General features: G+C 54.9%; 1 protein-coding gene across 5 annotated transcripts in view; it reads right to left on the minus strand.

The window, feature by feature from the left end:
* SH3PXD2A (SH3 and PX domains 2A) overlaps nucleotides 1-14,129 on the minus strand; it is a 252,953-nt gene that overhangs the window by 99,098 nt on the left and 139,726 nt on the right. The gene's annotated exons all lie outside the window — the stretch shown is intronic.

Consider the following 14,129-nt stretch of genomic DNA (forward strand, 5'->3'; position numbering starts at 1 on the left):
CAGCACTGGGGGTGGCAGAGCTGGGGAATTCAAGCTCGTCTGAATAACTGTTGCCACTTTCACATTTCCCCAGAGTCCCTTGCCGCTGCCAGGCTGAGGGGTCTCCCCAGAGGCGACAGGAGTGACCGCTAAGCCTGGATCTCCCTCGCTGCTGCACCAAGAGGCTGACTTCATGAGGTTGTTCCACAGAGGGCAGTGGCTGCCATGTTCTGTACAGCAGGCACTCAAAACGCAGGACAAAGGGGCTCCTGCCAAGGGCCTGTGTGCCCAGGGATGGCGTGGCTCCCAGGTCAGCCTGGATGCAGGGCGGCCTGGGGGCTTCCCCAGGGTCTGCCAGAGCATACACATAAAGGACGGGGTCTAGGGAGGAGCTCTGCAAGATGCCAGCCAGGGCCAGCCCCGCCTGTGGGGCCCAAGACCTGAGTTCCAGGCCTGGCTGACTGAGCAGACAGCATGACCTGGGTGGTGGCAGCCCACTCTGTGCCTTAGTTTCCCCGATTGGGTTTCTGCAAAGAGGCCTCCAGCTCCAGTCTCAGGCAGGCCTGCATTCTGCTTGCAGCAGGAGGGCCATCCAGGAAGCCTAGGTAATACCTAGGTAACGCCTCCACGCCCCTAGCCTCCTGTGGCTGCCTTCCTGTCAACCTTGAATGCTCAGCAGCAACCACAGTGAGGCCCCTGCCTGCTGCTCACAAGCCTGCTCACTACAGGTCCCAGCAGGCCTGCCCTGGGCTACCACCTCCATCCTCCACCAAGCAACCTCTCCTGTGCTTCTGTACCAAGGAGAAGCTCCCCCAAGACCCTGGAGCAGGCCTGTGCCCTTAGAACCCAAAGTATGGTGGGAAACAGGGAGACAGGGTAGTGGGTGTGGCCAGGCCTTGGTGAGAGTCATCACTGAGTAGCCCTCCCCACCCTGAGTGGGCTTTTCTTTCCCAAAGGTGGGAGTGGCAGTGCTGCTACTATTATTACTAATAGTATTACTGACAAGGGCGCTACATTTGTCAAGCATTTACATTATGCCAGGTACCAAACTAGGCCCTTGACACACATCAGCTAATTTTATCCTCATTACATGCCTATGTGGTAGAGTCCCTTATTATCCCCATTTTACAGAAGAGAAATGGAGGATCAGAGAGAGCATGTGACTTGCCCAAAGTCGCACAGCTTGTGAGGGACAGAGATAACTGGAGGCCAAGCTGGCTCAGTCTAGTGCTCAAATCCTAACCACCACACTGTTCATTTACCACCTTGTGGCTAAGAAAGACACATAAAATCCAAATAGAAAAGCTAAACGCGGAGTAGGCGGGAAAGAGAAAGGTAAAATGAAGGCCAAGACTTGAAGTCAGAAACACCCAAACTACCAGTCTGGTCAACATGGTGAAACCCCCTCTCCACTAAAAATACAAAAATTAGCTGGACATAATGGTGGGCACCTGTAATCCCAGCTACTTGGGAGGCAGAGGCAGGAGAATTACTTGAGCCTGGGAGGCAGAGGTTGCAGCGAGCCGAGATTGCGCCACTGCATTCCAGCCTGGGCGACAGAGCGAGACTCTGCCGAAAAAGAAAAAACGACATACCCAAACAATAGCACTGAGTTCTAGACTCTTCTTAGGGAGGTCACAACTTCAGGTCTGGCACAAGAAAGGCCAATAGGAAGAAATCTGGCTGGTGACCTGCACAGTGGGTCACAGTGTCACAGCGTCTATGACCACATGCTCGAGATGCACTGTGGTTTCTGATGGGAACGGAGCACCCCCTCTAGAGCACCCGCAGCGGTCAAGCTTCCTGGGCTGCCTCCTGGTGGTTCTGCCACTGGTGTGGCTGCTCAGTGGGTCGGTGGCTGGCCTGCAGCATGGGGATGGCCTGGCTTCACGAGGGCCGGTTTTACACCTCAGCAGAGGTGTTTTAAGTTCTGGGGACAGTGATGCTAGACCAATGCCATCTTGGGCCCCAGCTCTCAGCCTAATGCACTTCCTGGCCCCTGCCCGGCAAACCTTATCCTAGCACAGCACTCGGTTCTTTTCCTGTGTGGTTCCCACCACTCCCAGTATGCCTTTGCCATTGCCTCGTTTGTCCTCTACTTCCTTCCCTCAACAGGAGGCTCCCTGAGGGCAGGAACTGGGTGTGTCTTGCCAGGCCCAGCACAGGACAGGGCTGGTCATAATTGTTTCCTGAATGAATGGACGAATTCCCTGACAACCGGTAACCAAGTTCAGGGCTGCTGGATGGTCTCGAGGGGCTGGTCAGACAATGTAACACCATCCCGAGTGTCTCAGTCCCTGCCTGGCAGGACACGCAGACCCTGCATCTCTGCTCTCCACTCCTTTCTCCCTTACCCAGTAGAGCTCAGTGGAAGTGCCGCTTCCTCCAGGAGGTCATCCCTGATTGTCACAGATGGGTCAGCAAGTGCAGATGGTACATTTCCTGCCTATTTATGAGGACGGACTTTGCAGCAGCCAGAAGCCTCCTGTGCTCTGTCCTCTGTGACATCACCTCAGGTTGCCATGGAAACCACCCTGGCATCACAGTGGAGCCCAGTGCTCTTGCTAACACCCTGCATTCTTGCTCATCTGTGTCTCTCTCCTCCTGTGGTTAGACTACAGTGTCTGTGGCCTCCTTCACGCATATCCCTGGCAGGGCTCAAGTCTGAGAACAGAGTCTTGTGCTTACCTGGGTGCTTACCATGTGCTAGGCATGGCAATATATATTTCAATTTTTTAAAATTAAAATTGTTTTTAGAGACAGGGTCTTGCTATGTTGCCCAGGCTCAAGCAATTCTCCTGCCTCAGCCTCCCAAAGTGTTGGGATTGCAGGTGTCGTGAACCACCTGGCCAGCTGCGCACCGTACTTCATGCATGTTATTTCAGTTAATTCTTGGAGCCACCCACCAAGAGGAACATGCTATCATGACTCTCATGTCCCAGAAGAGGAAACTGAGGCATAGTCGTTTAAGTCACTATCCCAGTCGCAGAGCTGGGATCTGACCCCAGTGCCAGCTGACTCCTAACCAGCATGAGCTGTTGTGTCTCTCTACCTTCCCACCCTCCTGCCCTCCCCCGCTGGGAAATCTCCAAGCCTGCACTCAAGGCCACCTGGCCCAGCCTCTCCCCGTCTCCTTTTGCCTACAAACCCTCCCTCAGCACCCAAGTCCACCTGGAGGCCCAGCCTCCCACAGCCTTCCCTGCATACCCACGGCCCCCAGTCTCTCGCCCTCTCCAGTTCCTCCTGCGCTCCTTGCTTGAGCGCCTCTGTGGGACCTGCTTGGCCTCCTAAAGCTCAGTGACTATCCGTGGTACCCTGGTCAGTCTGGCTCTTCTGGGACAAGGGACACATGAGCCTGGCCTCCTCCATACAGGCCTTCCTGACAACCTTAGCCAGCGTGGACCTCAGACCTTGTGTGATTCACAGCCCTGTCTCCATACTCTTTGTTACAGAAACTCAGCTGGTGACAAAGGGCCTCAGTCTGAGCCCCCGGGCTGGGGTGGGGGTGGTGGGGACTTCCTGACCTTTCCTGCAGCTGCCAGGCTCTTTCCTTTCCTTTGGTTCCTGCAGCACCGACCAGTGGCTCCCTCAATGGGAGGTGGGAGCCCAGGCCTCCCCAGGCGAAGGCCACCAGGAAGCCCCGGGCAGTTACCCTAAGCACAGTGGGAAGCACCGGCTTTTAGGAAAGCTCCCTCTGGCTATTGTCTGGAGACGGCCTGGAGGTGGGGAAAGGGGTGCATGAATGCCCCAGCGCCCCTGCCTCCGGGAACAGCCAGCAGCCAGGTGCTGGTCCCTTTGAGATGAAGCTGGTCGGTAACACACTGTGCTTGGCAGCCTTGTCTTCCCTGCCCTCTGTCACCTTACTGGTGCCTTCTGGTATCACCTCCAAACTACTTGAGCCCCAATCCTCAGCCTCAGATCTGCTTCTGGGAAATTCCAAACCAAGATGCCTGCCTTTCCTTGAATTATTTCCCTGGCTTGGGCAGCACAAAGTGTCCCCTGCTCCTGCCTGTTAAGATCCTCGTGGCTGCCAGGCCCTTCCTTCCACAGTGCCCAGCACATGAGGGGGCCAGCACGGGGATAATGCATGTCCCCCACCTTCTGGCTCCTGAGGCAGCACTGCAGTTCTCCAGGGGTCTCTGACCAGGTGACAGGTTCATGGGTGCCCTCTCCAGTTTAGGGGGGCGATCCAGGAAGTGGTGCTCCCGGCAATTAACCTTGAATTTTCTGGTTTGCAGGCACAGCCTGGTCTAATCTGGAGCCTGCCTCTGCCAAATTAAATCAGACCTGGCCACAGCCAAGCTCCTGCTTCTGAGCCATTCAGAGGAGACTTCTCCCTGTCCATCAGCCAGGCTCCTACTGGAATCTTCTCAAGAGCTCAACTCAGGCCTCCGGGCACCTTCCCATGCACCGCAGAGGGATGCTCAGGATGCTGCAAGCCTGGGGTTGCTCTTGAAATCGGCAGGAACGTTCTGAGAGCCAGAAAGAGCACTGGACTTGGAGCCAAAAAACCTGGTGCTAATCCAGTTTCTCTGACCCCAGGCAAATCATTTCCCTTCTCTGGACTGTACAACCTGCAAAGGCTGGGCTGGATGATGTCTGGGGAACTGAGCTCCAAAGGCTGGGACTAGGGGCGAACCCTCCCACCCTGCCTCTCACTGGGGCACAGCCAGGAGGGAAGGAGAAGCTGGTCCTATGACTCCAGAAACTGCAAACCCACGCAGCTGCAAGTTGAGTGGTGTTTTGTGGGCACGGATGAGCCAGCCTCTGGCACAGCCCCTTCGACAACAGCAACAGTAACAACTGGTACCATTCATTAGGACTGTGTGCTGCGCAGCATGCTAAGCCCTTGCCAAGCTTCACTGAGGGGCAGGATAGGTAAGAGGCTCTAGCCCATATTTGCCACTTACTGGCGTTGCCAGTCACATGACCTCTCTCTGCTTCAGTGGCTTAATCTGCAAACTAGGGTGAAATAACTATACCTACTTCATAGGATGGATGCAAAAGTTGGAGAATTAAAACATGTAGCCTGGCAGGGCGCGGTGGCTCACACCTGTAATCCCAGCACTTTGGGAAGCCACAGTGGGCAGATCCTGAGGACCGGAATTCAAGACCAGCCTGGCCAACATGGTAAAACCTTATCTCCACTAAAAATACAGACGTGGGAGTGGGCACGTGTAATCCCAGATCCCAGCTACCTGGGAGGCTGAGGCAGGAGAATCACTTGAACCTGGGAGGTGGAGACTGCAGTGAGCTGACATAGTGCCACTACACTCCAGCCTGGGTGACAGAGCAAGACTCCAACTCAAAAACAAAAAAAATGTAGTCTGGGCACAGTAGCTCACACCTGTAATCCCAGAACTTTGGGAGGCTGAGGTGGGTGGATCACCTGAGCTCAGGTCAAGACCAGCCTGGGCTACATAGCAAAACTCTGCCTTTACCAAAAATACAAAAAAATCAGCTGGGAACGGTGGCATACCCCCGTGGTCAGGAGGCTGAGACAGGAGAATCGCTTGAGCCTGGGAGGTGGAGGGTGCAGTGAGCCAAGATCACACCACTGCACTCCAACCTGGGTGACAGAGTGAGACCCCCTCTCAAAAAATTAAAAATAATTTTTAAAAAGTAAACTGCTTAGAAGAATGTCATCACATGGTGAGATACAATAAATGAGCTCTTACTAGCTTTCTAGACCTCATAGTAACCCTATGCTACCACTTCTAAGGTCCCCGTCTTACTCCTGGGGGAACGTAAGGCCCCAGAGAGTCATCCTCTCCATTTACCGCACTTACTGTGTCCAGCCTTCAGCTAGCATGAGGAATACAGTGGATGCCCGGCGGCAGTGTTCTGGCCCTCAGGGCATGTGCAGCTTCTCAGGGAAGCCAGATGTTAGGGATCTAATCACCTCTGTGGTAAATGCCACAAGTGAGATGTCCTGCTACTGGGGGAGAGGTGGGGACAGCAGGCCCAGGTGTGATGAGTAAGGGGTTAAAAGCTTGCCTGGGAGGCCGAGGCGGGATAGCCTGTGTCCAGGAGTTCAAGGCCAGCCCGAACAACCTAGCAAGACCTCATCTCTACAAAAAAAATTTTAAAAATAGTGGGGCATGGTGGCAGGTGCCAGTAGTCCCAGCTACTCAGGAGGCTGAGGCAGGAGGATGGCTTGGGCCCAGCAGTTTGAAGTGTCAGTGAGCTGTGATGGCGCTCCCGTACTCTAGGACTGGGCGACAGGAGGATAACAATAATCAAAGGTTGCCCCACCTGGCATGCAGCTGGCGAGGGGCAGAGCCGGGATCTGAAGTTACACCTGTGAGTCCAAGTCCACTTCCCTTAACAGCTCTGCCAAGAGTGGGGAAAAAAAAAGAATAAAAAACATCCCTCTGGTGGCTGGGCATGGTAGCTCACACCTCTAACCCTGGCATATTGGGAGGCGGAGGCGGGAGGATCGCCTGAAGCCAAGAATTTGCAATTAGCAGGGGCAACAGAGCAAGAGCCCATCGCTACAAAAAATGAAAATCAAAAAATTGTCCTGCCATGGTGGCGCGTGCGTGCAGTCCCAGCTACTTGGGGGCTGAGGTGGCCTGGGATGCCAAGGCTGCAGTGAGCTGCGACTGTGCCACTGCACTCCAGCCTGGGCAATGGAGAGAAATCTTGTCTCAAAATTTAAAAAAAAAAAAGGAAAGAAAAAAACCCCTAAAACCTCTCTCTGGGATCTTTTAAGGGAGATGGAAATATTCTAAAATTGGATTGCGGTGATGGTTGCACAACTGTAAAATATTAGTAATCGATGAATCAACTATACATTTAAAATAAGCACATTATACCTGAGTAAAGCTGTCTGGGAGAAATTCTCCCTCTGGCTTTGGCCACTGAGCCAGGCTCCAGGCTGTGCATCCTGGGTAGGGTTTTGCACAGAGCTATCTGGGTGCCCTCTGGACTCATGACTCCCCATGTGCCAAACGGGCCATGCACAGGAGAGGGTGTGGGGGGCTAAGGGCTCAGTCTGCAGTTTGGGAGCAGGGAGCCTGGTCTTCTGAGTGCTTCTAGAACCAGCTTCCTTGTGTCTGTTCCATCAGAGGAGCCTGTACCAGCCAGGCAGTGCCCCTCCTCACAGGCCTGAATCCTCCTGAGACAGGAAGCCCCTCCTGGGAGCTCCTGAGGCTGGGGGAAGGGTCTCAACAGGCCGCCCTAGGGGCCCTGGACCAGACCTGGCAGTCTCAGCCGACCTGGTACCTTCTCAGGGATGTGGGCCAGCAGGAAAGCTGGGTTCCCCTGAAAAGATCCCAAATGTGGCACATGCCCTCAACTGTACCCTCAGCCCCCGTGGTGGCCATGGCAACCATGGCGTCCTGATGCAGTTATTCTGCCCTTCTGTCTGATGAAGGGTCTCATCCTGAGATTTGGAGCTAGCTGCCCCATCCAAGGCTCAGGTGCTTCTCACTTCATCCTCAGCTCACCCCTGTGTGGAGTGCAAACTTGGAGCTGGAGGGCTAGGGCATGAGTCCAGCCTCTGGCACTTCCTAGCTGAGAGGTAAGTCAACCAGTCTCAGCCTAAGGTCCCGCATCTGCAGAAAGGAGCATGGGCCTCCCAGGATTGCATGGATGCCCGAATAAGATAAACCAAGCTCAAGGGTCCAGCTCCACTGTAGTACAGCACTCAGCCGTACTGCTCCCGTACTACTGCTGGGAGCCGTAGTTCCAATGTGGCCATGTGGTGGAGCCAGATACACATGAATCTCAGGAGCTGAGGCACTCAAAGCGACCCAAAGTTACAGGGGTGCCCAAATTCCAATCACCCTCAAGACCCAATTTATAGGACCTGTGAAGGAAAAGGGGTCACAAGGTCTCTAGATGCTTATCCCTTTCAACTCGGACTATGTCTATGAATATCTCCCATTCCCACAGGAAGCAGCCCCACTGTAGACCCTGACTGCGGCATGCTTGGATCACTGCAATAGCCAGCTGGTTCTGCTAGGTAGGACCTCAGAGTGTCAGAGCCGGGACAAAGCCCAGACACCCCCTAGGTTCTACCCATTTACCTGATGCTGAAGTGTGGCAATGGTTAATGACTGCCTCGGGCCTATCTCTTCCTGGCCTGGCCGCAGCCAACACCCCTCACTCTCATGGAAGATGAAATTTCTTTCAATCCTCGAAACACAATCTCAGGGGCTCCCTCTGCTTGGGTGCCCTCCTCTGCCACTCTCCTTGAGTAGTGACCTCTTGCTTTAGTCTCAGCCTGAATGCCACCTCCTCAGGGAGGCCTCCCTGACCACCTGAGCAGGCTGACGTGTTGCTGAATGGACCTGCACCTACACAATCACTTGTTCTTTTTCTGCCTCCCTCATTATCAGCAGCTGTGATAAGCCTGTTTTATAGGCAAAAGACCTTGAGGCTTTGGGAGTTTAAATAATTCCCAGGCCACATGCAGGTGAAGGAGGAGTCAGGGTTCACCAGGGCCAATAATGATCTGCTGCCTCCTATGGGAGCAAGCCAGGCCCCTGCCATGCTGAGCTCCCCTTAGACCACCAGGGCCCCGAGAGCAGGGCTGAGCTACCGCAGTCCCGGACCTCACATGGAGATGACCTAGAAATGCTTGCATGAACACACGCCCCCCACCAGGATGCAACAGAGGAAGCCTGGTCTCAGTGGCCGAGACCCAGGGTCTAGGTTTAGCTCTGCCTTGCACTCCCCACGGAGGGTAACTACCCAGCGAGTAGGCACATGGTGGGTAGTGATAAGCAGGTCGGGGAAGCAAGACCCACCTCAACGCAACATAACAGCAAAGCAGGCCCCGGCACTCTTTGAGGGTTTGCCCCTTCCGCCAGAGGCTCCAAAGGGCTCTGCAGGCCTTCCTTGGGGGTGAGAGAGTGGGCACATGGGGAGTTGAGGTTTCAGAGAACACAGAATGCACAAGCCCAAGAAATTAATGGGGGACCCAGTCTACCGCCACACACTCCTGCACCAGGATACCCTTCCCTGCCGCCTTCCTCTGTGCCCTGCAGAAAATCCGGTGCCAGGCCTGAACCCAGAGTCATCCTCTCTCCCTGGACACAGCCCCCAGGGCCTGTGCTCTATGAGCTGGACTGGACTAAGGGGGTTCGAATCTCCTTCCCTCCAGCTCGCTGACCCAGCAGGATGGCCAAGCCTGCAGAAGTCCTTGTTCCCCACAGCCAATGCCCCTTTCAAGTGGGTTGGACACAGCTTCCTGTGGGCACTTTCCTGCCACCTGCCCACCCAGGTTGAAGGGGACATGGCAGAGGATGGACAGGGTTTATTTATCTAATGTTCAGTGCCCTCCCTCAGCCTCCCACAGCTCCTAGGTCCAGCTGGCCCTCCTGCCCATCAACATAAAGAGGCTATTTGTGCAGCAGCCAGCGGCAGGGGGCTGCAAGGACAGTGTGGCCCATGTCCCTGGCCAGATGGATGGTGGCAGGGCTTTACAGAGTGCACGGAGCCATCTTGATGATGGGCGTCTGACCAGAATGCAGCCAGGCATGTGTGGGTGGGCTTTCCACCCCAATCCCCCAGGAGAAACAGGGACATGGGGTGCCCTGGAATTTCCAACAGGCTGCAGGGTGGTGGGGGCAGCCTCACCCCATAGGCAGCACCAGCCCTGGCCAGGACTTCCAGAGCAGAGACGCACTCAGTGAGACGCTTCTCTCCCAGATGCCACCTTCAGCTCGGGCAACCCAGTTGCATTCCCCCGGCCTTTTCAGAGTGGCTACTCTGCACCCAGGCCTAGGCTAATGGAGGAAAGGGGAAGAAAAACAGAAAATCCCATTTCCTGAGCTTCCGTGACGGGCCAAGTACACTAGGGGCATTTTCTATGCATTTGCTCCCTTGAACCTCACCACCATGTGCCATGTGTACCACGGCGCCTTGCACAGATGGGGAAAAAGACCAGAAGAGGAGAAGTGAGCCATTCAAGCTCCCAAGCAGAGCTGGGTGTTGCGACAGTTGCCACTGCCGTTAATTTAACTCAATTCACAATTTCAGCTTTGAACTTGAGGTGATTAGCCTACGCGGTCCCTGACATACAGCTGGTGCTCAATAAATACCTGCTGAGTGAAGGAAGGCTGCCGTGGAGACGCTCCACAACCTTCCGTTTGTCTCCCAGGAAGAGGAGGGGAGGAGTAGGGTGTGTGACTCAGTGCCCAGTTTGCGATCCACACACACCATCCCCATTCATTCTCCCCAGTGCCGTGGCAGTGACTCTGGGTGACTTACGGAGAATGGAAGGCCACGCCGTCAGCCCACAGCAATGCCGCCAGTCAGCAGGGACGCCTGGACTCTAACTAAAGAGGTTGGCAGCCAGACACAGGCCGAGCAGTCACCCTGCCTTCCTGAACAGGCCGGACCTGGCACTCCACTGGGACTGGGGATGTGGGGCTCCTGGAGATGCCCCACATTCTCAGCGCTATTCCGGCTGCACTGCCGCACACACCACCCTGGCCCTCGTCCTCCTGCTGGGACTCCGAGGCAGGGCTGGCAGAGTCCATCTGTCCTCCTGGGCTCTGCTTCTCCCAGGAGAATGGCAGCAGCAGCCTGTCCCCCTCACTGGACTCCCCACAGTTTGACCACGCAGTCCAAGATGAAACCACCACCCCCAAAATATAAATGGGAGGGGAAGGTGAGAAAGCTGTGCGGAGGAAGGATCGTGTTTTCTTGTCTGACCTCGTCCCACCCCAGGTCCCCAGCAGCACCTGCCTCTGCGCTGGCCCTCCTTCCCTGGCAGCCACCCTCAGTGTCCTAAGCCAGCCCCCCTGCTACCTTCACTAGCCCAGCCCTGTCCCCAAACCTGTGCTCTGGCTGGGGCAGGCCTCTCGCAGGCTGGCCTCCCCTTTGGCCTGGCCTGGGGTTCCTTCCCTGCAGGTGGCAGGACACTGCTGGGGAGTAGTGGGGAGTGCTGGGGGCCCTGAGGGAGGCTGAGGCAGGGCTGGTTCTGGCCTGGGCCCCTCCGCCTCTCACCCCAGGTCCCTCAGAACACTGGGGCATTGTTCTACTCTACAACAGAGGGTGGCTCTGGGGCCCTGGGGCTGAAGAACAGAAACCAGTTTCGCAGGGCTCTCTGCTCCACCCAGGCAATGTCAAGAATTTAACCAGGATCCTGGCTGGCTTCAACAGGAAGAAACAAGCTGTAGGGACAGGCCCAGGCCGAGAGCAGGAAGTAGGAAGACACCCTCCACCCACTGTGTGGGCCCACTATGTGTCCCATAGTGGGTAAGAGGTAGTCCCCAAGCCAGTGGGCTGGTAGCAGACCAGAGAAGAAGTGAGAGACAAGAGCAGGGCAAATCAGCTCAGCCCTGGCCTCAGTTTTCCCCTCTGTGATATGGGTGCACCAAGGGCATGGGTGCCCATCCTTTCCACGACCTCCAGGGAGGGCTTTCTGGAGGAGGGGCTCAAGCTGAGACTGGAGACAGAGTAGGATGCAGTCCCAGAGCGACTGGGGAGGAAGGGAGGCAGGGAGGAAGGGAGGGTGCTCCCGGTGGAGGGAACCATGGGGCAGGGCATGGAGGCTGGCCACAAGCTAAGAAAAGAATGGGGGCATGGCCGCTGGGCCAGGAGGCTGCAGAGATGCAAAAGTGGGTCCCGGGACCCTATGGCCAGATCTTTCTCCCACCAGAACTGCATCCTCCTGGTATCTGCAGACAGAGCTCCTGGTGTTCCTTCTGAAGACTTTTAGATTCCTTATTTCCACTGCATAAAAATTTAAAATGGAACACGAAGAAGCATTTCTGGGTCACGCAGTTGACCACGTGATGAGTCCTGCCGGGCCAGCTTGGGCCTGCCTGTAGCTCCTGATTGCCCTCGTTGACACCACATGGGAGGACTGCGTCTGGGGGTGACGGGGGCCTTGCCTATGGAAGCAGGGGATTCTCAGGAGATCTGGCAGAGCAAAGTGAGGGGGAGCGAGTCAGTAAGGTGGCCTCAGGACGGTGGCAGGCCATGCTCACAGCAGGGGTCATCTCAGCTGCTACAGAGGGTGCCTCTTGGTGTGGCTTCCATGTATCTTTTTTTTTTTTTTTTTTAAATACAGGGTCTGTCTCTGTTGCCCAGGCTGGAGGGCAGTGGTGCAATCATACTTCACTGTAACCTCAAACTCCTGGGCTGAAGCAATCCTCCTGCCTCAGCCTCCTGAGTAGCAGGGACCACATGCGTGTACCACCATGCCTGGCTCATTTTTTTACTTTTTTTTTTTTTTTTTTATAGAGATGGGGGTCTCACTGTGTTGCTGAGGCTGGTCTCAAACTCCTGGGCCCAAGCGATCCTCCCGCCTTGGCCTCCTGAAGTGCTGGGATTACAGGCATGAGTCACTGCATGGTGGTGTGGGGTGGGAGTGGGGGACCAAGGGCATGTCTTTATCTGCCTTCTTTAGTATTTGGTGACCAAGGCTCTCCTCATCCCAAGATGTCACATGGCTCCCCAGAAACCCACACAGGAGAGAACAAGAAGCTACAGCAGCTTCTCTTTGCCCACCCCTGCCCACTGACCCCTCATGACTCCAGGGCAAAGGGCTGGGGGCTGGGGGAGCTGGAGGGGCCTAACAGGACTGCACCCAGACTCCAAGGCCTGCCTCCCCCACCCAGCTGCATGGCCTGGAGAAGCCAGGTAACTGCTAGCAACTTCACTTCCCCATCTGCTAAATGGGGATAACACCAACTTCAGGGCAGCCTAATATTTAAATGAATATTCAAAAAAGCATTATGTAGAGTACAGAGGAGATGACCAATAAGGCAAACACTCCTCCTTTCCCTTTCTGCTCCTCTCCTCCCCATAATCAGGACACACACACACACACACACACACACACACACACACACACACACACACCCCACAACACCCCCTATGCAACTGCTGGCTTTCCAAGAACACACTGCTATAGACCACATGTTTGTGTCCCACTTAAATTCCTATGTTATATCCTAATGCCCAAGGTGAGGCAGTAGGAAGTGATTAGGCCACGGTCATTAACCCTTATGAATGAGATCAGTGCCTCACTCACAAGAGAACCCAGAGAGCTCATTTCCCTGTCCACCAGGGTAAAGACGACGATCTATGAACCAGGAAGCAGGCCCGCGACAGACACCAAATCTGCTGCTTCCTTGGTTTTGGACTTCCTAGCCTCCAGAACTGTGAGAAATTCATTTCTGTTGTTTATAAGTCACCCAGGCTATGGTATTCTGTTCCAGCAGCCTGAACAGACCAAGACACCTACCATCCTCAAAGGAAAACATCAGAGGGGCTGAGGCTGGTCCCTACCTGCTCTGGCTGGGGTGGAGATGGGGAGGGCTGCTGCCGAGGAGGTTGGGAAGGTGCAGTGGGTGTGAGCCTAGTGTTGGGTTGGGTCAGGGCTGTGGTCAGGACCAAAGGCTGGAGCCAGCCTGCCTAGCTTGGATCTTGGCCCTGCACCTGCCAGTTGGGTGACTTTAGGTGAGCTGCTTCATGTCCCTGATGCTTCAGCTTCTTAGTAAAATCATGTCACAGTCGTTCCTACCATGTAAGACTGAATGAGTGGGGACTGAATGACAACAAGCATTCATCCAACAGAGACCCTCTGAGAACCTGCTCTGGGCCAGGCACTGTTCTAGGCGCTGGGATACAGCTGTGAGCAGAACAAAGGCAGGTTTGTACTCTCCTGGAGCCTGTGCTCTCATGGGAGGGACCAACAGTAAACACAGCAAGTGTCTTCGTCTGTTCAGGCTGTTATAACAAAGTACCTTATACTAACTAGGTCCTTCCTTCCCTCCCTTCCCTTCCTTCCCTCCCTTCACTCTCTCTCTCTCTCTTTCTTTCTTTCCTTTTTTTTTCTTTTTCTTTTTTTTTTTTTTGCGATGGAGTCTTGCTCTGTCATCCAGCTGGAGTGCAGTGGCGCCATCTCGGCTCACTGTAACCTCCACCTCCTGGGTTCAAGCAATTCTCTTGTCTCAGCGTCCCAAGCAGCTGGGATTACAGGCACATGCCACCACACCTGGCTAATTTTTGTATTTTTAGCAGAGACAGGGTTTTGCCATGTTGGCCAAGCTGGTCTCAAAGTCCTGACCTCAGGTGACCTGCCTGCCTCAGCCTCCCCAAGTGCTGGGATTACAGATGTGAGCCATGGCCTGTAATTATTAAATTACCACACTAGGTAATTTCTTTTCTTTTTTTTTTTTTTT

This window comes from Sapajus apella, unplaced genomic scaffold (genome assembly GCF_009761245.1).
Source record: "Sapajus apella isolate SASKATOON/1434 unplaced genomic scaffold, GSC_monkey_1.0 scaffold13, whole genome shotgun sequence".
NCBI lineage: Eukaryota > Metazoa > Chordata > Mammalia > Primates > Cebidae > Sapajus > Sapajus apella.